We start from the raw sequence: 25409 nt of genomic DNA, 5'->3' as shown, positions 1-25409 counted from the left end.
TGTGATGCGGATGATGGGAAGGTGTTTCCTGGGGGCTAAGTGGGGGTCACCTGCCTGTTTTCCCCCCAATCCCGAGGGAGGCCGGTGCAGCCTCCCGAGGGAGGCTGCCGTGCTCGGTGGTGAGAGCCGGGTCCGCAGGAGGTGCCAAGACCAAGCTGCCAGAAGAGACCGGATGAACACCTGTTCTCTCCGCTCCGCCTCCCGGGCTTCTCCGTCCCTGCCAGAGGTCCCTCGAGGCCCCGGGGCCTGAACTCCCCCACCGGCTTTCCCACCTGCTGCCGAGGCCCAAGGACACACCTATGTGGGGACAGGTGGAACCGCCCTCTCCTGTCCCATGTGCTCTGGGGGCTCCTGGGCAGTCTGCCCGCCAAAAAGATGGAAAGCTGCATGCTGAGGGGTCAGGGGGACAGGCAGTGACCTCCATCGTGGGCTTTCTGGGGGCCTGATGCGTGGGAGGGAGTGGTCCCTTTCGGGTGTTTTTAGAGAGGTTTAGCTGAGCCAGAAGGAGACAGGGCGTCCTGGCTGCCCCCAAGGTCATGACAGGTGTCCAGATGAGCCTTTGGGGCTGGGTGTCTGGTGTGCGAACCCGTCCGGAGCCCCGTGCCACCTGCTGTCCTGTGAGGTTCCTCTAGGTGCCCCTGTCCGCCCTCAGGAGTGCCCGGAACAGGATGAGCCAGGGGCCTTCCTTCCAGCCTAGGCGTGGGCCTCTCGCGGCTGAAGGTCCTACTGCCTCGGAGTTTCCTGAAGTCCTTGCAGAGTTTCAGATGTGGCTCGAAAAACCCAACCAAGACTCCTTCCCGCTTTAAAATCCCCACAGTCTTATGGAGCCTCCCGGGGTGGCGAGGGACCCCAGGGACGGGCGGGACCTTGGAACAGACGCCTCTGGCTGAGGCTCCTGGAGGAATTGTGTTCAGGTGGTGTGGAACCGTGTGCAGTGTCGACCCCACACAAGGCGAGCTGGGGTCTCCGCGCACTCCCCGGTCACCTGCAGGCCCCACCGCTGTAGCACGGGGGGTGTGGGCTGGGAGGGCTCTTGTGAAATGAGAATTCACCCCGCGAGCGGTAAGAACACACCCTTCACGCCTGTGCAGACGGCTTGGGTGTGTGTTGCATGCCGGGAACAGAACTTGTGTGTAGACAAGTCTGCTGTCCTCTGAAAGCGGCCAAAGCGGGCAGGGTTTATCCCAGGGACCTTGTGAAACGCAAATGAACACGTAAATTAGGAAGAAGAGCGCAAGGCTGGGCGAGCCTCGTCCATTAACCAAGAAACACCCTGTGTCTCCGTGAGCAGACGATCCTGGCTGAGATCAGAGGAGGGAGCTCAGGTCGCCTGCTGCTTTCTGGAAACAATGTGCTTTGAAACAAGGCGTCTGCTTTTCCAGCTGCGATCTGAAGGCTTGCATTATTAAACAACCTGCTTAATAATTCAGGCTGAAATAAACTTGCACAGAAGAAAGTGCCCTGCACACCTGCACGATGATGAGATGCTGCTGAACTCGAGTCTGGGGGACGTGGATGTGCAGGCAACCTGACGGCTTGCTGGTCACCAGTGACTGATGCTAAGAGAGTGGCCCGACACCTCTCCTGGACCCCATGGCGCAGAGACTGCACAAGCTGCGTCCTCCAGGCTGTCCACAGGGACTTCCTCCACCCAGCGCCCACCACACAGCACAAAGGAAGGCCCGGGGGGGTTGTCTCCCCTGTATGCCAGCTTGTCTGAGACCCCGGACTGAGATCAGAGGAGAGAGCCCAGGTCTCCCACTGTTTCCTAGAAACATCCCTGCTAGGGTACCACGCAGCCAGGATCACCACCACCCCCACTGTCCCCAGTGCCCTGTTTGTCCTCACACAAGCCGTCGGCAGCTCCTGTTGTCTTGCTGGGGACACAGGGTCTTCCCAGAGGCCACGCCTTTTCAAACAATGGTGCCTGTTCACTCCACCAGGGTTTTCCCTCAGGCTGCCCTCGACCCTCAGCCCTGGGTATCCTTCTGCCACCATGCACAGGGCTCTGTTCCACTTCTCTTGAGAGACTCCCAGATCCGATGGCCTGTGAATCCTGGCGAGGGTCCAGGTGTGTGTTAGCAGTGGGTGCAGGTGTGGGTCCAGGTGTGGGTCCAGGCTGGGTGCAGGTGTGGGTGCAGGTGTGGGTGCAGGTGGGTCCAGGCTGGGTGCAGGTGTGGGTCCAGGAGTGGGTCCATGTATAGGTCCAGGTGTGGGTTAGGAGTGGGTCCAGGTGTGGGTCCAGGAGTGGGTGCAGCCCTGAGATCCCTGAATATCTTCTCACCCAGCATGGCATGTCAGGGGCAGTGGTCTTCAAATGAGGGAGGTGGTGACTCTGCTGTGTCCCCCTGCAGCCGCCCCAGGGGACAGGATGTTTTTACAGTCTAAGCAGCAACTCCCACATGGTGACTCAGGAGAGTCCAGGTTTTCTTCCATTTCAAGGCTCAGCCAGTCCCTGGTGTCCTTGAAGTCCTGTGCTGGGTCCCTTTGCTGCGAGGACCCCCAGCAAAGAGTAGGGACTTGGGTTCCCTCCCGAACAGGCTGGGGCCCAGCCACTGTGGGCACGGACTGGAGTCATTGGTTAATGAGGAAAATTCGGTGTGTAAACGTGGACGTGGGGACAGTGGCAGACGTGCTAATGGCAGTTCCACAGAGACAAAGTGGCTGAGTGGGGGTCTGAGCAGAGACCCACAGGACCCCTCAGGAACAGCCCAGAGCAGACAGTCGCCTTGTCTCACATGGTACGGGCCGACACGTGTGCCCCCATGAGGTGCCTATGGGGTGACAAGGTGTATCTGAGTGGTGCGCACGGATGGGGAGAGTTGCTTTTCCAGGCAGACCCAGGGAGGAAATGGCCCATCTCCTCCCAGTGATGCAGCCAGAGTGCTCCTGGAGGCAGGGCTGAGTGGTGGGGAGCTCCCCCTGGAGGGAGGGTGCTGCAGGACGTGAGGTCCTTCCCAGGGTGTCTGGCAGCCAGAGTCACACTGGGATAATTGGAGCTGACCTTGCTTTCCTGTGATGATCATTGTAACTAAAGCCAATAGCTCCCAGGGCGGAGCAAGGCCCACAGTGGCGGCTCGGTTCTCGGTGACGACGCGAAGCCGCTGGAAGCTCTTTGGTGCGTCAAGTTGCTGGGTCCTCCAACAGCTCTCTGTGGCAGGGCTGCAGGGAGGAGACAGACGCTCACTCTCTTGGGGGTGGCAAGGGTGGAACCAGGGACCCTCGGCGGGGGCGTGGGTCCCACCAGACAACAGGAGACACGCGGCGGGGGTGGCGCTCCTGTGAGTGTAGGTGTGCGAGCTGTGGGAGTGTGCTGCGTCAGTGAGACAGTCGGCCTCCGATGCTCTCAGCTCAGCTCAGGACGTGGACACGTAAACAGGGATTCTGTGGGTTGGTGGCAGAGCTGTCCTGGCGTCCGGGGAATCCAAGAAGCCGGGGGTTGGCAGACAGTGTGTCTGCAAGGACAGGATGTGTTCTCCGGGGCACGTGTAGTCCTGCAGCCTGTGCTGGGGGGAGGGCAGACTGGACGGGGAGATGGAAGTGGAAGGGCATGCCCGGTGCCCAAACTCACTGGGCGTCGGGGGAGATACAGAGGCCAGATCCCAAGGGGCCTCGCGTGCATGCTGAGGACTGGGGATTCTCTACGAATGACCGAGGGGAGCGGAGGAGGGATTTCAATGGGGGAGAATCACGACCAGACTGGTGACCTAGGTCGGATGAGTCTCTCGTGGCCATTAGGTTGGGGCAAAGCTGGGGACGGGATGGCAGAGGAAGACTCTGGTGTCCACAGACATGTGTGGGAAGTGGGGTGCCCGTAGCGGGAGAATCTGTGAGCTCTGCTGCCGTGGGGGTGGAGGGAAGAGGTGTGGGCTTGGACAATTGCACGGATGGAGACATTCTCGTGACGTGGAGGGTGTCGTAGATGACACACGTCAGACGCTTGGTGGGAAGTGGATGAGACCCATCTCCAGTGAAGAGCGGACCCTCGGTGGGCTCACACAGCACCACCACCCCGAGGACTTCCCTGGATCGCTCGGCTGTGTAATGCACACGTAAATACTAAAAACACCAGCCCTGCCACAGTTTGTGTGTCCATTCATCAGTTAATGGCTGTTTGGGCTGTTTCCACCTTTCAGCCACTGTGAGTAATGCGGCCGCGATCACGGACGTACAAGTTGTCGTGTGAGCACAAGGGAATGTTATTCGGCTGCAAGTGAGAGTGGCGCTCGGACCCCTGCTGCACCGCCGGGCACCGCGAACAAGTCAGGCTCAGTGCACGAGGACGGCCACAAAGAACAGTACCTTTCAGTTCTGTTCCTGCGGAAAGTCCAGCGTGGCCAAACCCATGGCGACAGACAGCGCATTCGCGGTCACCAGTGGCCAGGGGTGGGTTGTGGGGGGCGGCCCCTAATGTGCACGGGGTTCCCTTCTGGGGAGATGGGAGCGAGACGGCGGTGACGTCTGCACACGGCGAACGCACCGGACATCACCGGCGGTGAATTGGGAGCTGGGTGTATTTCACTGCGATCAACAGCTGAGCTGCAAGATCTGCTCCTCCCTCTTCCGTGCGGGGTCAGGCACGCTCACGCTGCTGTTACAGGTCCTTTTCAGTGTGGACTTTAGGAACACGCTGCTGGTGGTGTCACAACCACAGGACTGGGGCCAGAGGGGTCAGTGTCTGTCTGGGGTGCACGGCATGTCACACTCAATTATCCCGGACGCCGGGAAGCCTGCCTTCTCTGCCGTGGACAGGTGCGCCAGCTACCAGGGCAGAGCCCCTCCGCTGGTGCCCGCGGGCCCGTGTCCCGCCAATGACAGGTTGAAAGGACACCCAGCGGACCGCACAGAGTGTATGGAAGCCCAGCCTGGCTGCGTGGCTGGGAGGCTTTGGATGCAGGAAGTCTACCTGCAAGAGTCCTGTGTGTGGCTGGAAAGCACATTGTTCCGCCAATCGGCCACCGACCCCAGGGGCACGGCAGGAAGGGGAGACGGGCCTCAGGACACTCGGAGGCAAGAACACACGGTCCGGCGTCAGCAGTTCTTTGTGGGTATTCTGCCTGGTGTGAGGGAGTCGCAGCTGATGCCTCGGATGGGGACCCGTGAGGTCCCTCCCCTGGCCCTGCTCTCTCCTTGCAAGCCCAGACGCTCACCTCTGTTCTGCATGGAGGTCGCTCCTTCTGGAAACATCCTCCTGACGGTCCCTTTCCCTCCTCCCTTCCATGGTAGATGGGTGCCCTCAGGCCTGCCCCAGGTTTCCACAACAAGGGTGTATGTGCTGGCACCCGGCCACTGGACGACCACACTCAGGGCAGTCCTGACATTGCTGGGAGCCTGGCCTGCTGCAGCGCTCTGGGAACACGGGGACACGCGGGCGAGGGGGGCAAGCACGGCTCACTTGCGGAGCAATCCTGTGGGTAGACGGCGTCCCTGATTCCACAAACCCTCGCTCTTCTTACAACCTCACTCGCCCGGCCCTGTTCTCACATCTCCATGCGCGCCCTGTGGGGGGGGGGGCGAGTGCTCGCCCCGGGCCCGGCCCTGTTCTCACATCTCCATGCGCGCCCTGTGGGGGGGGGGGCGAGTGCTCGCCCCGGGCCCATGGTGGGTCTTGAGTGACATCTGTTAAGATTTGCGTGGTGAGTTTGGTCATTCCATCCCATAACCTCTGTTTCCTTGTCTGCACTCATGCAGCTCAAATCCACACGGCGGGGACCAGGCATCTTCCCAGGGCAGAGGCGTGAACGTCAGCCGACCTTCCAGAAGTTTCCACCTGATCTCCCACCGGCACCAACATACTCTGAAAGTGACCTCAGGGTCTTTCTCCCTAAGCAAGGCTGTGCCCAGCCCTGCCCCCCGCCAGCTCCCTCCTCCCGCCCTCCGGGCTGCAGGCGTTCCTCGATTATCACCTCGTCTTGGCACGGGAGGAGGGGAGAGAGGGAGATCTGTCCTCTGCCGGCCACGTGTCAGGCTGGGGCACCTCGTGGGCAGGGCGACGCTGCTGTGGCTGACTTCCCAACGTGCCCGAGCCACGGGGCTCAGACCACGTCTGTCCCTGCGGTGGGTCTGCTGTACAAAGAGCGCACAGCTGATTAATAACCAAATATGCACGGTGTCAGTTCTCTATGGCTGCTGCAGAAACACCCCACACTTAGTGGGAAAGCGCACAGTAAGCAATAAAATGCATCGGTTTATAGTTCTGGGGTTACGAGTCCAAGGAGGTTCTCCCTGGGCTTAACCTCGAGGTGTGAGCAGGGCAGTCCTGCCGGCTCCTGCTTTTGCAGCTTCTCAGCCCCTTCCTTGGCTGGGCCCCCCCTCCCCCCACCCCTGGAGTCGGCCACACTGGGCCCAGTGCTCCCTGCACCCCCGCCCTCCCTGTGCCTGCGTCCCCCGCTCTCCTGGGGCTCCCTGCTGCCCACCTGAGGACCTGAGCTCCTCTGCCCTGTAACCCGACGTATTATCTGTGTGTATACTGAGCAGCTCCATCCTGCTCTGACCTCTGCACAGGTGGGTGTGCTGAGCTGTGAAATACGACTTACTGAAGACGTCACTAGAAGCTGTTCCAGTGCAGGAGACTTAGGAACCCGCCCAGGAGGCTCTGAGTTCGTACGAACACTGGGGCCCACGGTCTGCAGGGTCCGGTCGTGCTGCGAGGATGCCTTCTACGCTTTCACTTCATACATTCACTTAATAATTTCATAAAGAACTGAAATCCGGGGCACCTGGGTGGCTCAGTCAGTTAAGCTTCCGACTCTTGGTTTCTGCTCAGGTCATAATCTCAGGGTCCAGAGATTGAGCCCCGTGTTGGGCTCCGCACTCAGCGGGGAGTCTGCTTGAGATTCTCTCACCCGCTGCCCCCCATGTGCTCATGCTCTCTCTCCCCCTCAAATCAATCAATCAAATCTTTAAACACGCCCGATGAAATCCCTGCTGCCCACGGTACGCTCATTCCCTTCCTCTGCGAGAGCGTCCATGTGAGGGCCAGCACTGCTGCCGGCCCCAGGCCCGCTCTCCTGACTCGGAGCTGCTGCTGGCCCCAGGCCTGCTCTCCTGACTCAGAGCTGCGAGGCAGTAAACGGTGCTGTTTGAAGCCACGAAGCTGGTGGTGTTCTGTGACACACGTGCCTCCCTGAGCTTCAGACCGAGACCGTGGATTCCGGCACAACCCAGCCGGACGTCCCGCAGGCAGCCAGCCCTGCGTCCTACTTCCTGCCCCATCTGTGGGAGGTGGGCAGCCCTCCTGGCTACCGTGTAGACCGTGTCCTGCTCTCAACCCCTCCCCCCATGCCATGCCCTTTGTCACTCTGCACTTGGCTGCCCGCCACTTCCTGCCCTTCCCACCGTGGCGCCCGCTCAGCTCAGCGAGGCCTCTCGGAGCCCCGAGCGCCAGCACCTGGTCGGCACAGACAGAGCCCAGCACCTGCACATCCCTCTCTGAGCCCCCAGGCATGCGTTCATCAGTACTTCCGCTGCTGGGCAGTGCCACACAGGGCGGCCCCCCGGCTGTGGACTCTGGATGCATCCTCGAGTGTCAGGGCCCAGACTGTTATCCGGCCGACTTCCACCACCTGAATTCTGATGCAGGCTCACCAGTCCTGTCCCATGATGGGGCAGACTGCAGCGTCCCCTCCCTCTCTGTCCCACTGAGTCCCAGTGCCCTGTCGGCACTCCCTAGATGCCAGGAAAGGGAGGCCATCCACAGGAAGGTGACCTAAACTGCTCAGACTCCGGGTGCCTGGAGGGCCTGGGGAAGGTTAGGCCCTGTGATGTCCTCATCCATCGGTCACTTACCCCTTACCTGCAAACGCCCCACAACTTTGTACAAACATGCAGATCAACTGGGTATGAGCCTCAGCCCTGTGACCCCGGGACAGACGGCCAGGAGCAGGTGGCGTGGGTCGTGGGTGGGGGCTGGGAACAGGACGTGGTCAATTAGGACCTTCTTAGGGCTCCGGCGGACCCCACGGTGCTGCTGATTCATGCACAATTAAACTCTGTTAAGACGTCTCCGCCTTTATGGACACTTTAATTATTTGCTCCACGCGTTGGAAAGGCGCGAGCATTTGATTTACCGTGTGGACGGGTCGCAGAGATGAGTGGGGTGGTCAACACCGTGAGCGGCTTTCCTGGTGCGGGCCATCTTCCACTTGTTTTGTCTGATAATTGAAGATTAATTAAATCAGACGGCTCCTAATGGGAGCCTCTTACCTGCAATTTCCCTCACGGAACCAGAAAACACAAAACAGAGCAGAGCAAACTCCTTCCATGAGATCGAGTCGTGGCTGAGCAAACGGGCGTGTCTGTCTGCTCCGCGCACGAGCAGGCGTGGCCGGCACGCGAGATCCACCCGTTAGAACAGCTGCTCGTCGTCCGTGGCCAGTATGTTCCCGGCGAAGTCTGCCGTGAGTCCCGGCTACACAGTGCGTTTTCTGTCGTCAGGTTTGCTTTAAACCTCCTGTGGGGGAACCACGCACATGTGTGTGCAGGAGTCACGTCTGCTCACCGTCGGTACAGTGGAGAACAGAGGTGGGCATAGAGACGTTCACATCACAGTCCTCTGGGAGAAAACCACTGGCGTGCGCGCACTCTTCCAAACACCGTCAGTGTGCAAATGCACACACAGGTGCACGGAAATGACACCAGACCGTGACCACTGATAGCTGTAAATGGTGCAGCTGTGTATCCCATACATACATGACGTGATTTAACGTGATGAGCGTTAATCCAACAACACGGAGAATAACATACGTTGAATGAACTAGGAGGCAGAATAATGCCCTCCTCAAAACGTGCTGCTCTGAAGATGCGATGATGGGCCTGGAGTTCTGGAGGCGGGCGCAGGCGGGAAGACGGGTCCCCTGCAGCCCCCAGGAGGGGCCGGTGATCCCACGTCTCCGTGAACACCCGAGACCTGTGCGGGATCTCTGACCTACGGATGGGTTTGCAGTCGTATGTCATGGAGGCCACGGGAAGTTAATACAATGTCAACAGGGGCCAAAGAGCCATCAGGGAGGTCACATGGTCTGTGCTCCCCAAAGCGGCCCCTCCCCTTTCCCTGGGCGAGAAAGCAGGGGTCCTGACCTCTTAGTCTAGTAACGTGGTGACTCAAACCTTCACGAGCGGCGCCCGCGGCTGTGCTTACTGTTAGGCGTGGGCACAAATTTAATTTCCAGGAAACCATGAACCTATTTCCCCGCCCTGCACACTGGGCCATCTGCTCTTCCTGCTGGTGTCCCCCGAAGCCCGTGTCTGGAGGCGTGGTCCCGGCTCACCATCACCATGCGCCGGCATGTTCTGCTTGGTGAAGCTACCTGGGAACCTATGTCTTCTTCCATGTGAGTTTTTAAGTAATTCTGTATTTTCCAAAGCTCCAGCTGGAACTGTAATTCAGACCCTATCAAGTGTTCGGATTGTTTTGGGGAGAACTGACATTTTATGTAGGTCCTAGATCATGACCACCTTGCTTAGTGACTCAGATCGCCCTCCTTGCATGTCACGAGCTCCCACATCTTCTCCAGAGAGGGGCTCACGCGTGTTCGGTGCAGTTTGGTCCCAGCTCGGTCGTGTTTGTGGCCGTTGGGAATGACGTGCTCCTGAAGAGACACGGGGTTAGTCATCACGACGCAGGTGATGCTGTCGGTTCTGTGTGCGGACTTGCTGGCAATAATCTGGATGAACTCTGCTGATGTGTTCATTCTTTTTTTCTGAGGAAGATGTTTGTATTATGTAAGGGAAGCCACTCGAGATTTCCTTCTAAGCCAGTGTGACTGGCTGACACTTTGTTTAAACCAGAGCTTGACTCGGGCCAGCCAAGCACACCTGTGCACCTGCTGTGGGAATGAGTAGCCCTCAGGAAAACCGTCTCGTCCGTAAGCACCGATCAGCACTCCTGCTTTCCACACTGATGTTCGAACAGGTGATTTTTGCCCACATGCTAATCTATAATCTTTTGAGTTTTTACAGGATGTAAAAAAAAAATACATATGTAACCCTGTGAAAACTGTTCATTCTCTGGAACGCCTTCTTCCCCGGGAAGACTGTGTTTCCCGGGCGGCCGTCCTGGCATGGGCTCGAATGAAACTCTCCTCCTTGCTTTCAGAGATCCGGAAGGTTCATTCATGTTGCGTCAACAGCGTCTTCGAATGAGGGAGGTAATGATTCTCTGCGAGCGCTCCCGTGGTCCTTCCAGTGGCGACTGGCGGCTCCGGGCAGCGTGAGGCGGGGCGCTGAGCCTCCTGGGCTTGGAGGGAAGGCACCTCCAGGGACGCGGCCGAGCCTTTGCTTCCGTGTGGTTTCAGGACGCTGTGGGTGTCCTCACCCCGCCGCCTGGCCCCACGGTCCCCCACCGCGAGCGGCACCACTGTCTTCTCCACGCCCTCGTCCTCCACATCCGTGGTGGTCACTGATGGTGCGTCTCTGCCTCTGAGGCCCCTTCGGGGTCACTCGTTCCATCCTTTCCTTCCTCGCTTCCTTGGGCTGCTCTGCGTGACTTCCCAGCCTCCTCAGTTGAACGCCTTGGTCCTCCGCCCTCCCGTTCCCTGAACGCCTACGTTCTCCACCCCAAGGTCCATGTTAGCGGGCTCCACCGCGCTGCATGCAGCCTTTCCACTTCGAAACACCTTCAACTCCTTCTGTTCCGCTTCTGATTAGAAATTCACGTGACGACATGTCATGTCGTTTCCAAACCTATCGGCAGTAGGGTTCCTTGTTGGCGACTGTTTTCAAAACCGTTTGTGGGACAGGCGGGATGTGTTTTCTGGGTAATATTAAAACCTCAGGAATTATTGGTAATTCACTCTGTGTGTATAAATACCCCACATATCTCAACCTCATTGGTCCGATCTTCTTTCCTGTGTGTGTGTTTGTCTGCTGGATCCAGAAGATTCTCGGGGCAGCTGCGAAGGCCGAGCACAGTCCGCGACTCCTCTGTGTCTGAGTGTGTGGTATGACATGCTCGACCTGTGTGATCACACGCACACGTGTTCTCGGCAGCGATGTGTCTGGTTGTCCTTTCTCTGCTCTGTTGGATCCTGCTTTGATGCCTGGGCTGTGTCTCAGGGACACTTTGTTCGGCCCAGTGTCGTGGTCACCAGCGAGCTTGCTGGGGTCGATTCAGATCCCGCATCTTCCCCGTCTGTTTCCTGCTGGCCGCTCCGTGGTTTCCGTGTGTTGTCTGCAGACGATGTCCTGGGAGTCCTTTTATTTTCCCATCACCCAAGAGGGTATTTTTTTATGATTTTACGTATTTATTTATTTGACAGGGAGAGAGAGAGAGCGCACAAGCAGGGGGAATGGCAGCAGCAGAGGGAGAAGCAAACTCTCCGCTGAGCAGGGAGCCCGATGCAGGACTCGATCCAGGACCCTGAGACCATGACCTGAGCCGAAGGCAGATGCTTCACCAACTGAGCCACCAGGCGCCCCTCTGAGAGGGTTTGTCTTATAAGTGGTAAGTTTATTTATTTTTTATTTTTAAATTATTTTTATTTTATTTTTTATTCTGTTATGTTATGTCAGTCACCATACAGCACATCATTAGTTTTTGATGTAAGCGGTAAGTTTAAATCCTTTGACTTTATTTCAAGTGTTGTTATAAATCAGGAATTCTACCATTTTACGTCCTGTTTCCCGTTTGTCGTATCGATGTGACTTACCCATTTATTTTCTTTACTTCCGTGTCTCTCTTGTGCTTTCTTCCTCGCGCTGTGTGTCCGTCTGTTCCTACTAGTGATGCCCGTGTTTATTCACTGCTATCTATGTCTTATCTTACCAACTCTGGTATCGTTCCTCTAAAAAGACAGCTGTTTTAGCAGTCATTCCCTCCTGAGTTGTTATGAATAAGCTTTCTCTTTTCCTTTTGTTTGGCTGAGTTTATATTTTACATTTTAAGACAAAAACAACACTCAGATATTAGGTCACCCTTACTCCCCATGTGGCTTGTGACTTCTCTGGATTTGTTGATTTTATTTGGGGAGCCCGAGAGTTTAAAATTTTTTCATTTTCTTCTTTGCTCACATGTAAGAAGTTTCTAAGTTTGAACCTCCTTCTGCTATGCTGGGATTGCACTCCGCGACCTGGCGTCCATCTGTCTGTGTGTCTGTCCAGTGTGTGCGCCCCTCCGTGTCTGGGCACCCAGGGAAGTCCCGCCCTGGGGTCTCAAGCGCGTGATCCCCCGGCCACACCCTCCACCACTCATCACGTGCACTCTGTCCGCACTCCAGAGATCACGTTTTCGTGTCATAACTAAGACCTCCGCCTGCTTATTTTCTTCATGACTCCGACCACCCTTGTGTTACGTCCGTCTGCCCTTCCTTCCACAAGTTACCATTTCCTGCTGCTTCATCTGTGGAAAGTGTACTTTCCTCATGGACCTCAGCTGACATTGGTGTTTTGGGGAAAGGTCAGAGGGCAGACCATTCGGCTTCAGTCCCTGGAGTTTAGAAAGAAGTGGGGACATGACCCCAAGGCAGTGACCACTCCTGAGACTCTGGGTTGCTCCCTGGCCGTCCACACCTGCCTCAGTCTCCCCTCTGCAGAGGCTGCCCCAGGCAGGAGGACAGGCCCAGAGCCCCGACCCTGCCGTCCCAGCTGGGAAACAGCTGCCCTGGCTCACTGGGTCAGTGGTAAGTGGGACCGAGGGGCTGGACGCCTAAGGCTTTCCTGGACGACGATGACGCACACACCCTTCAACTCAGCACCGAAAACACAGCTAACAACGAACGAACGGGCAAGGTAGACAAGCAGGCCACGCAAACACACTCGTGTGACAAGTACACATGGAGAGGGCAGCCTCCGTCGTCACGAACAACCCTAACAAAGCCGTAAGATCTCTGTGGATTTGGCAATATTGAAAGGATTTCGGAAATCCAGGTTTGACGAGGGGCCGGGGAGGAAATGCCTGTTCTTCTGATTTGCTCCTCCTGTCCACGTGAGAGGGCCCATGAGGGCCACAGAGAGCCTAGAAGTCCCATCTCCGCCTCCTCTCTCCCTCCCTCCCCCTGCAGAGGCCAAGCGGGCCTGAGGTGGCTGCTGCCGTGGACCCGTGGACCCGTGGACCGGAGTGATCTCGGGCCCTGCTCATGGGCTGGCGGAGGGGCCTGTGTGTCCCCAGCTTGGGCGGACACTGCTCCCCGCAGCCGTCCTGCACCCCTCCCGGGAACGCTCCGCACCACGTTCTCCTGGGCGCGTGTCCTCAAGAACGTCCCTGACATCCGGGCCCAGTTGCTGGCTTCTAGTCATTTCCTCGACAATTTTGGCAATTAGCATTTCCTCCCAAAATGGTCCATATCAACCAGATGGTCCAGATTTTAGCGTATAAATAGAGACGGCCTCCCTCTCGTGCCCATAGGCTCATCCCGTCTTCCATCTCGAGGCTGGAACTGGCCGTCTCCTCTGCCTGACCGTCTTCTCAGAGAAGGTTCCAGAGCTCATCATTCTGCCGCCGTCATGCTCTCGAGTCCCGCTTTCCACTTCCTCACGTCTTTCTGCTTTCCTGTGAGCCTTCGTAGGTCTTTTCCTCATCGCCTTGATTCTTGTGATTTTCAAACAGAAGAAGTTAACGGGAGCAGAGAAATCCGGTCTGAGCGGAGCTTCGGCCCCGCCCCTCTCGGGTGAATCGTTTTCTTAACAAATCGTGATGCAGATTTGGAGGAAAAGACAGACTTTCTTCTCTCCTGGGTTTTTGTCATTTTTAGTTTAAGTTTTGTTTGTAATGTCTCCTATAGTGATTTTGACATTATCAGGGAATATTCTCCATGTAATTTCTGATTTTGCAAGTTACTGAACTGTGTTTCATTGTGTGTGTGACACAGTATATTCTCTATTTTTTAAAAATCTTTCCAGTACAATTAAAACAAATTAATTGCTTTTTAACTGCATTGATCAGGAGATTTACAATCTCACTTCTGTTTGTTATATCAAAAACAGAAATATATGGGTCAGTATCTCCCCTAATATCGTGTTTATGTGTCTCCTTCAGCTTCTTGTATTTATCTGGCCATTAATATTGGTAATTAAAAATGTTTATGTTTCGTTTCAGGCATGTTCCTTAGAAGTAGTGAATTGATACACTTTGTTTTGTTAATTTGAGCAAATTTTCCTTCTAATGAGAAGTATAGTTCACCAAAATTTTAAAAGAATATTTTAAGTTGTGAGACACAGCATGTGTTTGGATATGCACACACAGTATTAAGATTGTATCCAGACTTCAAAACATTAATCATAAAATTAATACCTATGCAATGTATCGCCCGGCTTGCAGACCCCGATCGTCACAGAAACCATGCGTGCGTCCCTCCCACGGCACCGCCATCTCTGCCGCGGGAGCTAATGTGCTCTAAGTGCCTGCGTGAACCCTTTCCCCGTGTTTCTCTGCAGTGAGGCTCCCATCGGTGCATCCCTAATCCACGTACTTCCTGACCTTGTCTTCCTTGAGTTTTAAATGGAAGAATTCGGTATTTATCGTTCTTTGATTTGATCCTTGTGCCCAGTATTATTATTATTTTTTGGAGATTCATTCGTGTTGATGCGAATGGTCGTACAGCATTTCATGGACAGACATGTTACAGCTTTACGTTCTGCAGTTGATGGGCTTTTAGGTTGTTCCAGGTTTTTTCTTATTAAAATTAGTGCCCATCCAAGATGGAATAAGAGGGACCAGATTTACTCTCCTGTCTGAAATCACGAGCAAGAACAAGCAACAGACCCAAGGTACCGTACGTACAACGGTTTTCGAGATGCTGGAACCTGGACAATGAAGGGCAGTCACTGCTGAGAGGAGACTCGAGATGGGTCCTAAGACAGCCCCGGTGACGCCAGGGGATCTGCAGGTGTAGAGCGGGGATGGGCTGGGATGGGGGTCAGATGGACCCTGACTGCCCCCCGAGAGGAGGAAGAGGCTGAGGGTCTGGACAGACACAGCACCCGAGAGGTGAGGTGTGCTGGGTCACTCACAAGGTTTATCAGCACACCAAGGATGAGAGACCTGGAGGGAACCACAGTGTGGTGTATGGGGCAGGAGTGTGTGTGTTCCCACCAGCCAGACGTGCAGCGTCACCATTCACGGACACTGGCTGGGTCGAGGACTCAGAGGTGTCTTGCCTCGTTAGGAACAGAGGGGTTACTAGTCCTGACTACGTACTGGTAGGTCCTGCTGAACAAATCGTGAAGCAAAACCCAAAGGATTAAGCTGTTCCAAGTTGCTCACCTGCATCTCAGACTGAAGTTAAAAAATTATATATAGGAATACAAAAATAGCTAGCTTCCAACAGGATGAAACTCACAGCATCTGGTTTCCCAACAAGAAAGCCCAAGCATGCAAAGGAAGAAGAAGGAGAAGGACAGCACATGTAATGAGAAGAAGACTCAACCCATAACCGAAACAGTTTTTAAAAGGACAAAACTGGAGAAGTAAAACCACCTGGTTTCAAGACTTCTGTGGAGAGCCCGCAGAGGGAAGCTGCCACAGATACACAGATAGGTCAGGGGACAGATGGAGCCCGGCACCAAGGCTGAGAAATGGACCCAAGGGACAGGCATAGACCGTGCAGACGGAGATAACCGGTTTCCACCAAAGCTGCATGGACAATTCAGTAGATTAAAAATGGTTTTCTCAGCAAACGTTGCCACAACCATCGAATACACATTGCTGCAAAAAAGTGAGCTCCACTCACCAGACGGGAGTGTCTGCTCAGAATGGTCACAGAGTTAAAGGAAAACCTGAAACTGTAAAACATACAGAAATGAACGCAGGAGAAAATATCCATGCTTGGGTTAGGCAAACATTTCCCAGATGTAAAACCATAGCATGGCTGACATAAGAAAGATCCATTAAAAGAAGAAACTTCTGCTTTTTGAAATATACTATTAACAGAAGGAAAATATCAGACACAGGCTGGGAGACAATATTTGCAAATCACCCATCTCACGCAGAACCGGATTCATAATATACAAAGAACCCTCCGAAATCAATAAGAAAACAAGCAAGCACTAAAAATAAGCAAGAGGCACACCGGGAATGTATTGAGATGGCCAATAAGCACATGGAAAGATGCCCAAGGTCATTAGCCATTAGGGAAATATGAATAAAACCACAAAACACATATTAAAATTGCTAGAATTGTAAAAAGAAGGACCAGTAGGGTGGACGGATCAGTAAATGCGTCCGTCCATTCAAGGGGGTCCTGCTTAGAACCGAGGAGGGAGCTACAGACGGACAACAACGTGGATGGACCTCAGAATAATTCAGCCGAATGAAAGAAGCCCCAGACAAGTCCTTACCGTGTGACTGCGTTTACGTGAAACTCTGGGAAACGCGACCTGACTTGTGAAGGAAGACAGATGGGTGTGTGCTTGGACTGGGGGAGCCGGGGAGCACAGGGAGCACGCGGGGAATGTGGATGGAGACCCCACCCTCCTCGTGCGGACGATGTCACAGGTGAGCGATACGCAAGGGGCATCCAGCTGCACGGGTAAAACGTGTGCATTACCGCATTTCAGCTAGAGCTGTGGGGGCTGTTAACACGCCCCACGGCTACTAGCCCTCCTGGTTGCATCCGCCCCGGGTTTGGGGTTTGCAGGGCCTCCCGAAGTCATCTTCCTGAGAGCACGAGTGCTGAGTTTTAGCGTCATTATGTTTAATTTCATGCATCGGTTTCCTGCGGCTGCTTTCAGATATTTCCATAAACTTAGAGGCTTCAAACAACACAAATTACTCCCTTACGGTTGTGGAGCTCGGGTCTCGCGGGCTGAGGAGCTGCGGGCAGCGGAGCCCTGGGGAGAGTGGAGCCCCGGGGAGAATCCCTTCCCCTCGCCTTTATCGGCATCCAGAGCTGCCAGTTTCTCGGTTTGCAGCTCCTTTCTCCATCTCTGGGGCCAGAGAAGCCCGTCAGGCCGTTCTCAGGCCAGGGTCCCGACAGTCTCGCCTCCCCCTCCCGGAAGATCCAGGCTGGTCTCCCCATGTTAACGTCAGTCAACAACTAAAACCAACCTAACCCCACCTGCTACCTGAATTCCCCCCTGCCGCCTGGCCTGACCAGACCGGTTTGCTGGGTTTGGGGGGCATGTGAGGTTGTGACTCTGCTGACCTCGCTTCAGGACGCAGTGCCAGCACTTTCCTGCAGGGACCGCGTCCGTCCCATTCAACGAGGGGACGTGCCCACCACTTTGGGGCAGATTTTTTTGAAAAAAGATTTTATTTATTTATTTGAGACAGAGAGAGAGAGAGAGAATGAGCGTGAGTGAGAGCATGCACAGGGGGAGGGGCGGGGAGAGAATCTCAAGCAGACGCCCCTCTGAGCGCGAAGCTGGACGCGGGGCTCGATCTCACGACCCTGAGATCACGACCTGAGCTGAAATCAAGAGTCGGACACTCAACCAACTGAGCCATCAAGACACCCCAGGACAGACTTTTTAAAAATCAGACTACTGAGGATGAAATGATATCTTACTTTGAGTTTCATTTGCTTTTTTCTGATAATTAGAAAGAACACATTTTTATAGAACTTATGAACCAATCTCACCTTCTCTTCTGACTGTATCAGTGGCAAATGTTTCCACGATTCATGGCTAGTATTTCCAGAAGCATTGTACCTTTTTTGTTGTTGCCCGGCCCCTGCATGTAGTTTCGATGTTGCAACCTTTACCAGCTTTCTGCACTTCAGGAAATGTTCTCATACCCTGAATCTTCGATAGTCCCCAGGCTTGTTTGAAGACAGCTACCATCCTTCTGCCTTTCACACTTTGGGTTTCATCTGTCAGAAATGGATTTTTATGTGCACTGTCTAGTAGGAATTTAATTATAGTTAAACTGTAGACCCACCTTTTACATGTGAAAATTTTGATTGAAGTTGCATTGGATTGACAAATACTGGTTAAGACAACTGATATCTTCATGCTTTCGAGGCTTCCTATCAAAGATGCGTTATATCCGGCCATATATTTAGTTTTACCTTCCAGTCTTTCAAAGAGGCGACATAATGTTCCCTCACATGCACAGAATCCTGGGTGTACTCACTGGTTTTATCTGACGTGCTTATTGTAGCTAATTTCAGACGATCTGTTAAAATCATGCTGTCACACACAAATGATGCTGAGTTTTCTTCCTTCCTGTCTCCGTCTCACTGCCTGACGCTGACTGCTCTGCACGGCTCCCCAGGACCCTGCTGACCAGATTGCTGGGAGAGGCCACCCCCCCGTGGCCACGGTCCATGGGGAAAGCGTGTACCCCTCCCCACACGTGACATACGCAGTTTGCAGTCTGTCCATGCTTTTTACCAGGTAAAGGAAGTGCCCGTCTAATTTCAGCTGCTGGAGAATTTTTATCATGAATGGATGTTGAATTTCTAAGGATTTTTCTGCATCTGTTGAGATGGCCGGAAGCTGTTTTAGCTTCATTTCCTCTATTATTGGTGAATTTTATGCAGTCCTTTCCTGATGTAACCAACCTTGCCTTCCTGGGATAAAGCCGACGTGACCCTGATGTACTTTTTTCTCTACGCACTATCGTGTTCGGTCAGCGAAGAGTTCTATTTGTGAGATGAGCCTGCGATTTCCCTCCCTCACGAGGCGCTGTCTGGGATGGGCACCGAGTTAAGTAGCCTCATTAAATGAACTTCGTTCTCTGGAGGAGAGCACGTGAAGCTGGAACACCTGCTCTTTGACTGCTGGTGCATGTATGTGTGTGTGTGCATGGAGCGTGTACGCATACGTGTGGATAGACAGACCTCTACGGTGCGTGCATCCTACTTACCGTGCATACAAATGTAACTTTGTATGGCTGCGTATTTACGTGTAACTGCATCTGTGATATGCCCAGGTAGCATGTGCTGGCTCGTACTGTTACTCTGTCACTAACAGCTCCTGCGCGCGGTAGCCTGGCTATGACCTTGCGTCGCGACAGCGTATCCTATGTGCGCGTGTGTTACGGTACTGTCATTATTCTCTTCCCCGTATCTCCCCTCTACAACTGTCTAAAGCATCCGTCTGATGCTAGCCCTTACGGTAACAGTACCCGGTGACTCCGACGTTGCCGCGTCTCTCAGAGGCTCGTCCCCCAGGCGGACGGACACCTGCAGGTGTCCTGCTTTGCTCTCCTGCTCCCGTCCTGGGGTCTGCGAGTGTCTGCTGAGGTTTCTTAGTGTTTCTTGCCGGTGGTTTCCTGTTACTTTGTTTTGAGAATGAGAGTACCCACAGCCACCCTGCTGTCTACACCCGTGTCACTACTGTCCCCGGGGATTCTCACCCAGGAGGAAGAAGCTACAAATACACGCATTGTTGCTCCAGGAACTTCTCCCAAATCCCCTTGAAGAGCAGGCCACTCAGCTGATGGAGCAGACCCCGTGCTCCCGCTGGGGACCGTGGTCCTCTCCTCAAACAGCTGCTACCTTGAGACGCCCTTGGAGGTGTGTCGTGTCAGCCAGGGCGGACCTGTCGTCAGGAACTTGGCCCAATTCTCACCTAGGCTTTGCATTAAAAGCCCATCTTTCACCAGACCCCAAACCTCATAAATGCCCCACGGTCACCCCTGTCCCTCCAGGACCCACTCAGGCCCCGTCGGGTAACAGTCATTGTTATCGGGGCGCCTGGGTGGCACAGCGGTTAAGCGTCTGCCTTCGGCTCAGGGCGTGATCCCGGCGTCATGGGATCGAGCCCCACATCAGGCTCCTCTGCTATGAGCCTGCTTCTCCCTCTCCCACTCCCCCTGCTTGTGTTCCCTCTCTCGCTGGCTGTCTCTATATCTGTCGAATAAATAAATAAAATCTTTAAAAAAAAAAACAGTCATTGTTATCGCCCCCAGTAGCTGAGGGTTGGCTCATCGGCCGTCATCCCGGGCACGTTGGGCATCCTGGGGGGGCTGGAGTCTGTCTCCTGAGAGCAGGGCCTTCCTCTTCTGGCTGATGCCGTGTTCCCTTCTCTAGAACGCTGCCTGCCCATGGTAAACGCTCAGTGGGTGGTGAATGAATGAATGAATGAACGAATGAATGAATGAATGATATAAAACCAAGAAATGCACGCTCAAGCTGGAGGGAACTTGCTCAGTCTTGCTCCGTCTCCTTAAATTATTGTGACAATTCCCCGGGTGATGACTGCAGGCTGTCAAACTGGCTTTTGATTGTTTTTTTCTAAAAACTGAATTTTGTATTATTTTCTACCTTTGTAAATATTTTAGGAAGAAGACAGGAGAAGGTTCCGTGGGGACTGAGTGATGACTGAGATTCAGCAACCCAAACTGCAAAGTACATTCTTTCACTGCATGAGGAAGAATCCACGTTCCCCAAACCGCCGGCCAGGGCTCAGGGCTCCTGGTGTGTTGGCGGCTTCTTTTGGGAACACCTGGTCCTCGGACGCTCTGAGCGGCCGTCCAGCTACAAGGTCTCAGGGAGGCACAAAGCTTTCCACCCTCCCTCCCTCAGCCCTGCTATAATGGTGTCTGATTTCATCGAGGACCAAGCAGATGGGTCAGGGGCCCGGCTGGGTGTCCACCCTTGGGAGCAAATCTGTGATGGTCCCCAGACAGCTCTCAACACAGACGGGCTGTTTCAGGGGCAAGTCTGCAGTGAAGAGGGATAAACAGAGAACAGTCTCAGAACCTCAGGTGTGTGACACACGTGTGCACACGTGTGTGGAAGTGTGATGAAGAGTCTGAAAGAACTTGGGAGATTATAGGGAACATTTACTGCCCTCCTTCTATTTCTTCATAAATAAATTTCTCAGCCTCCCTCCCTCTGAGGGAGGCACAGTAACACCCACTTGCCCCTCTGTCTGCCCCCCTGGAGGGGACGTGCAGGGGGGATGTGATCGACCAGGCGTTACTGGGATCTCTTGGGCCTCACTATTGTGGGGGTCATTACTGCTCCCCAAGGTAAGAGCTGCGCCCTGCCCGTGGATTGTCAAGAGCGATGGCAGCCGGTTCTCCCTTCTTGATGGAAAGCCCGCCTGGGGAAGGGCCCAGAGCTTGCCTCCAGCAGATGGGCCGGACCCCGAGGCAGGGGAAGGTGACACAGTTGCTGCGTCGAGGGACCCAGGAGGCATCAGCAGACCCGGGCTCCGCAGGGGTGGGTGGGTCTGAGCCCGGTGGCGGGAGAAGCCCCTGCGTTGCTGCCTCACGGAGAGAAGGGGGGATACAGGACTGTTGTACTTTCTTCGTCGACTGTCATTTCCCCAAGTTCTTTTCCAGGAGCAAGTACGTTGTAATCAGGAAAAGTTCAACACGCCAAACTTCTGCAACCCTTCATCTGTGGAGGGACGCTGGCTGTTGCTGTAATTTGTCCGTTGTCGACAACGCTGCTGTGAACACGGGGTGAGTCTATCCCTTCGATTTAGTGTTTTTGTTTTCTTTGGGTAAACACCCTAGTAGTGGAATCACTGCGTCGTATGGGAATTCTATTTTTAACTTTTTGAAGCTGGGGTCTCTCTATTTATGTCCCGTGGGGTATCACTCAGCCACAAAAAGAGTGAAATGTTGCCATTCGCAATGACGTGGGTGGAGCTAGAGGGTATCATGCTAAGCGAAATAAGGCAGTCAGAGAAAGACGAATGCCATCTGATCTCACTCCTATGTGGAAATTAAGAAACAAAACAGATGGGCAAACAAAAACCAGACTTAACTACAGAGAACAGACAGTGGTTGCCCGAGGGGAGGTGGGGGATGGGTGGGGTGGGGGGAGGGGATTTGGGGGTACGGGGTGATGGATGGAACTGTCGAGCTTCACATCCTATACCCGAAACTAACACAACACTGTATGTTCATTATACTTCAAAAGAAGTGGAAAAAACAAGAAAGAAAAAATATAATAATTTTTTAAAACCCACATAATTTCTACAGTTTTTAAGCCACTATTACACAAATCAATTTTAAAAATAATGTACTTCTGCAGTTCTATTTTATAATGATGAGAAATTTGGTGACAAGCCCTATGTCGTATGTGTGTATGTGTGCACATGTGTGTGCGAGCATGACACGTGGGTGCGTGTGCATGTGTTCATGCGTGAGCATCAAGCTGTATGATGCTGAGACAACTGACGAAATGTTACCCACAAGCGGTGGAAGCCATCGGATTATTTATTTTACCAACTAACTAATGTCCAGTGTAGTAAAAATACATTTCCTCTCAGGCCAGAAGCCATGACAGTTACTTTGGAGGCTAAATGGTAGAAACTATTAATTAGCGAGGGAAGGAGCTCTAAAGCGGGGAAAGAGTGACGTTCCCCTCGGCCTGGAGGGGGCAGGGCTGGCCAGTTGATTTATATCAACACTACGGGGTTTTCGGTTCCCGTGTGTTGTCATTATCCCCAGAGGGTGACGTGGGGCTGCTTCTCCGTCCTCAGGAGCTGGATGGGGACGTGCGTGGTCACGAGGCCCCTCCCCTGGCAGGTGCGCTGTCCTGGGTTCTCAGGAGCGCACCTGGCAGCTGAGCCGCCATCGTGAGCTGGACTCCAGGGGATGGGAGATCTGTGCCGCCGCAGGGCCTTTACTCTCACAGAGGCTACCATTCCGCAGAAGGGACATTTTAAATAATCATCACTGAATTTCCATTATGATGAGTAGTACTGGGGAGATGAACAGGGACCTGGGGGTTCAGCACCTGCCAATGGACAGCTGGGTTCTTTCCACAGTTTGGCTATTGTGAACATTGTGCTATAAACATTGGGATGCAGGTGCCCCTTCAAATCGCTACGTTTATGTCTTTGGTGTAAACACCCAGTAGTGCGATTGCTGGAACTTAGGGGAGCTCTATTTTTAACTTTTTGAGGCCCCTCCATACTGTTTTCCAGAGTGGCTGCACCAGCTTGCATTCCCACCAACAGTGTAAGAGGAGGGCTCCCCTTTCTCCACATCCTCGCCAACATTTGTTGTTTCCTGACGTGACTGAATCAGAATTTCTCCTTACAAATGAAATCCAAGAGTCGGGCTGTTGATAAAGTTATCTAGGACTGGAGCCCTGAGCCACGGGGATGCAGGCCAGGGGTCAGGGAGACCTGTGGGCCTGAGTGAGGAAGCAACACCTGCCCCTCCCTCTGTGCTACCTGCCCTGCCCTCCCACACCGGCCCTCCCACACCGGCCCTCCCACACCTGTCCTCCACACCTGCCCTGCCCTCCCACACCTGCCCTCCACACCTGCCCTCCCACACCTGCCCCGCCCTCCCACACCTGCCCTCCACACCTGCCCTCCCACACCTGCCCTGCCCTCCCATATCTGTCCTCCCACACCTGTCCTTCCACACCTGTCCTTCCACACCTGCCCTCACACACCTGCCCTGCCCTCCCATATCTGTCCTCCCACACCTGTCCTTCCATACCTGTCCTTCCACACCTGCCCTCCACACCTGCCCTGCCCTCCCATATCTGTCCTTCCACACCTGTCCTTCCACACCTGTCCTTCCACACCTGCCCTCCACACTGGCCCTCCACACCTGCCCTCCACACCTGCCCTGCCCTCCCACACCTGTCCTCCCACAGCTGCCCTGCCCTCCCATATCTGTCCTCCCACACCTGTCCTCCCACACCTGCCCTTCCTCCCACACCTGCCGGCCTGGCCGAGGTCCCCTGCCTGTAGTCAAAGCAATAGGTCCTCTGCTCCTAAGTGGTCAGTCCACACACATTTACTGAACATACAGCATATGCCTAATTGGACTTGAGTGTTTGTGTTTCTGCAAATGAGCTCAGGTTTCATGCACTTGGATTTCACAGTGCAGACTAGACTTAAGCAACAGTCACATCAGCTCACATTGTGATCCACATAAAAGGTCATCAGTGTGGAAACGTGGCCCGGCCGGGGTGCTCCGGGACGCTGCACGTGCTTCCCTCACTCTGGGCGCCTGGCTCTGCCACTCCACGGTCTCCCCTGTGCAGCATCTCCACACCCTCAGTACGAAAACAAGTACAGCAAGGAGGGGCACAAAATCACAAGACTTTTACTTGTTATTTCCGTTTTCCTTCCCTGAGAATTCGTTTGGAATTTCCGCGTTGTGGATACTGTGACAATGGAAATGATTTCACGTCCTCTGCAAACGTTCACCTTTCGTGAGCACATCTGGGTGCAGCGATGAGCCCCAGAAAACGCGACCCCCAGTCGCCAGTTCTGCGGTCACCCGCATGGACTCTGTCACTGCTCGGTGAAATGATCCTTCCAGTTTTAATCACGCCGGTGAGCAGGGAGAACGAGCGTCCTGGCTCCTGTCGGCTTGATGATCTGCTAACAGCCGGCTGCGCACCTGCCCCGCAGGCCGGCCTGTGCGTGTCCTGCGCCCCCAGGACGTGGACGCTGCCTGGCGTCCTGGGGGCTCCTCCTGCCGACGTGTGGCCCATGCCCTTCAGAACAGGCCATGATCCCGGCCTCGTTCTCCCTGAGGGAACCTCCTCTGACCAACGGCCGCCAAACATGGGACTGTCTCTCCTCAGAGCCCAGGGTATTGGGGTCGGCTCTGCAGGGCAGGAGGAAGATACACCTGGTCGCACTGCCAGCCGGGCTGTGATAGCGAACACTGCTGGGGGCGTCAGCTGCAGACTTTCTTTCTCAGGGTTCTGGGGGCTAGGAAGCCCTCCCGCCCACTGTGTCCTGACACCGAGGTGCCGGGGAGGCGCACACAGCCCAGGCGAGCCCTGGACCGGGCAGCTCCGCTCAGAGGAGAGTGTCGGCTCCAGCAGCAGGTGCCTCCCCTGCGGCCAGCGGGTTCCCCTGGCAGCCCATACGGGGCGATCCTCCTGCACGGGGGGCCCCCACCCTCCTCAGGGAGGACGGACACTGCAGTGGGTTGGGCAGGGGCCAGATGACGCCCACACTTACAAGAACAAAGGCGCACACGCGGGCCTGGACAGGAAAAGATATTCCCGCACGAGACACACAGCCCCAGGAGGGAGGGCTGCAGGCCCAGGGCCCACCCCGTGCCCCAGACTGCCCTTCCCAGCAACTGCTCTACACTCATTTACAGTGTGTGAACCCACTGGAAAATTGACTGAATCGACGAGTATTAAATTGAATTGAATTGCTAGGTTCTTAAAGCTTTCTTAGAGTAATATACATCTGTCTCCTACAAATCAACGAGAAAAAGTGCAATTAACACCATTAAAGAATGGGCGAAAGATGCAAACAGGCAGTTTAAATAAAAATGCATAAATGGCAAATAAACACAGGATGCGATCAATCAAACTAGTAATAAAAACTCCCCATAAATAAAAATACCATAGGAGACTCTCGTCAAATTGGCAAGGTTGAGAGATTCATGAAACTCCGAGCTGACAGGGACAAAGAGGGTGTCCCCCACGGACCGCTGGGGCTCCGTGACTGTGCGGCGGGACCCCCATCGCAGCACGGCTCCTGTGAACATCTGCAAACAGTGATCCAGGCCCCGCGGATTCACAGACATCCACTAAGTGGAAGAGACAGAGCTCACGTGGGAAGAAGCCGGGAAGCAA

Source organism: Ailuropoda melanoleuca, chromosome 15 (assembly GCF_002007445.2).
Source record: "Ailuropoda melanoleuca isolate Jingjing chromosome 15, ASM200744v2, whole genome shotgun sequence".
Taxonomy (NCBI): domain Eukaryota; kingdom Metazoa; phylum Chordata; class Mammalia; order Carnivora; family Ursidae; genus Ailuropoda; species Ailuropoda melanoleuca.
The sequence above is the reverse complement of the archived record's forward strand: the minus strand, read 5'-3'. Positions refer to the sequence as shown.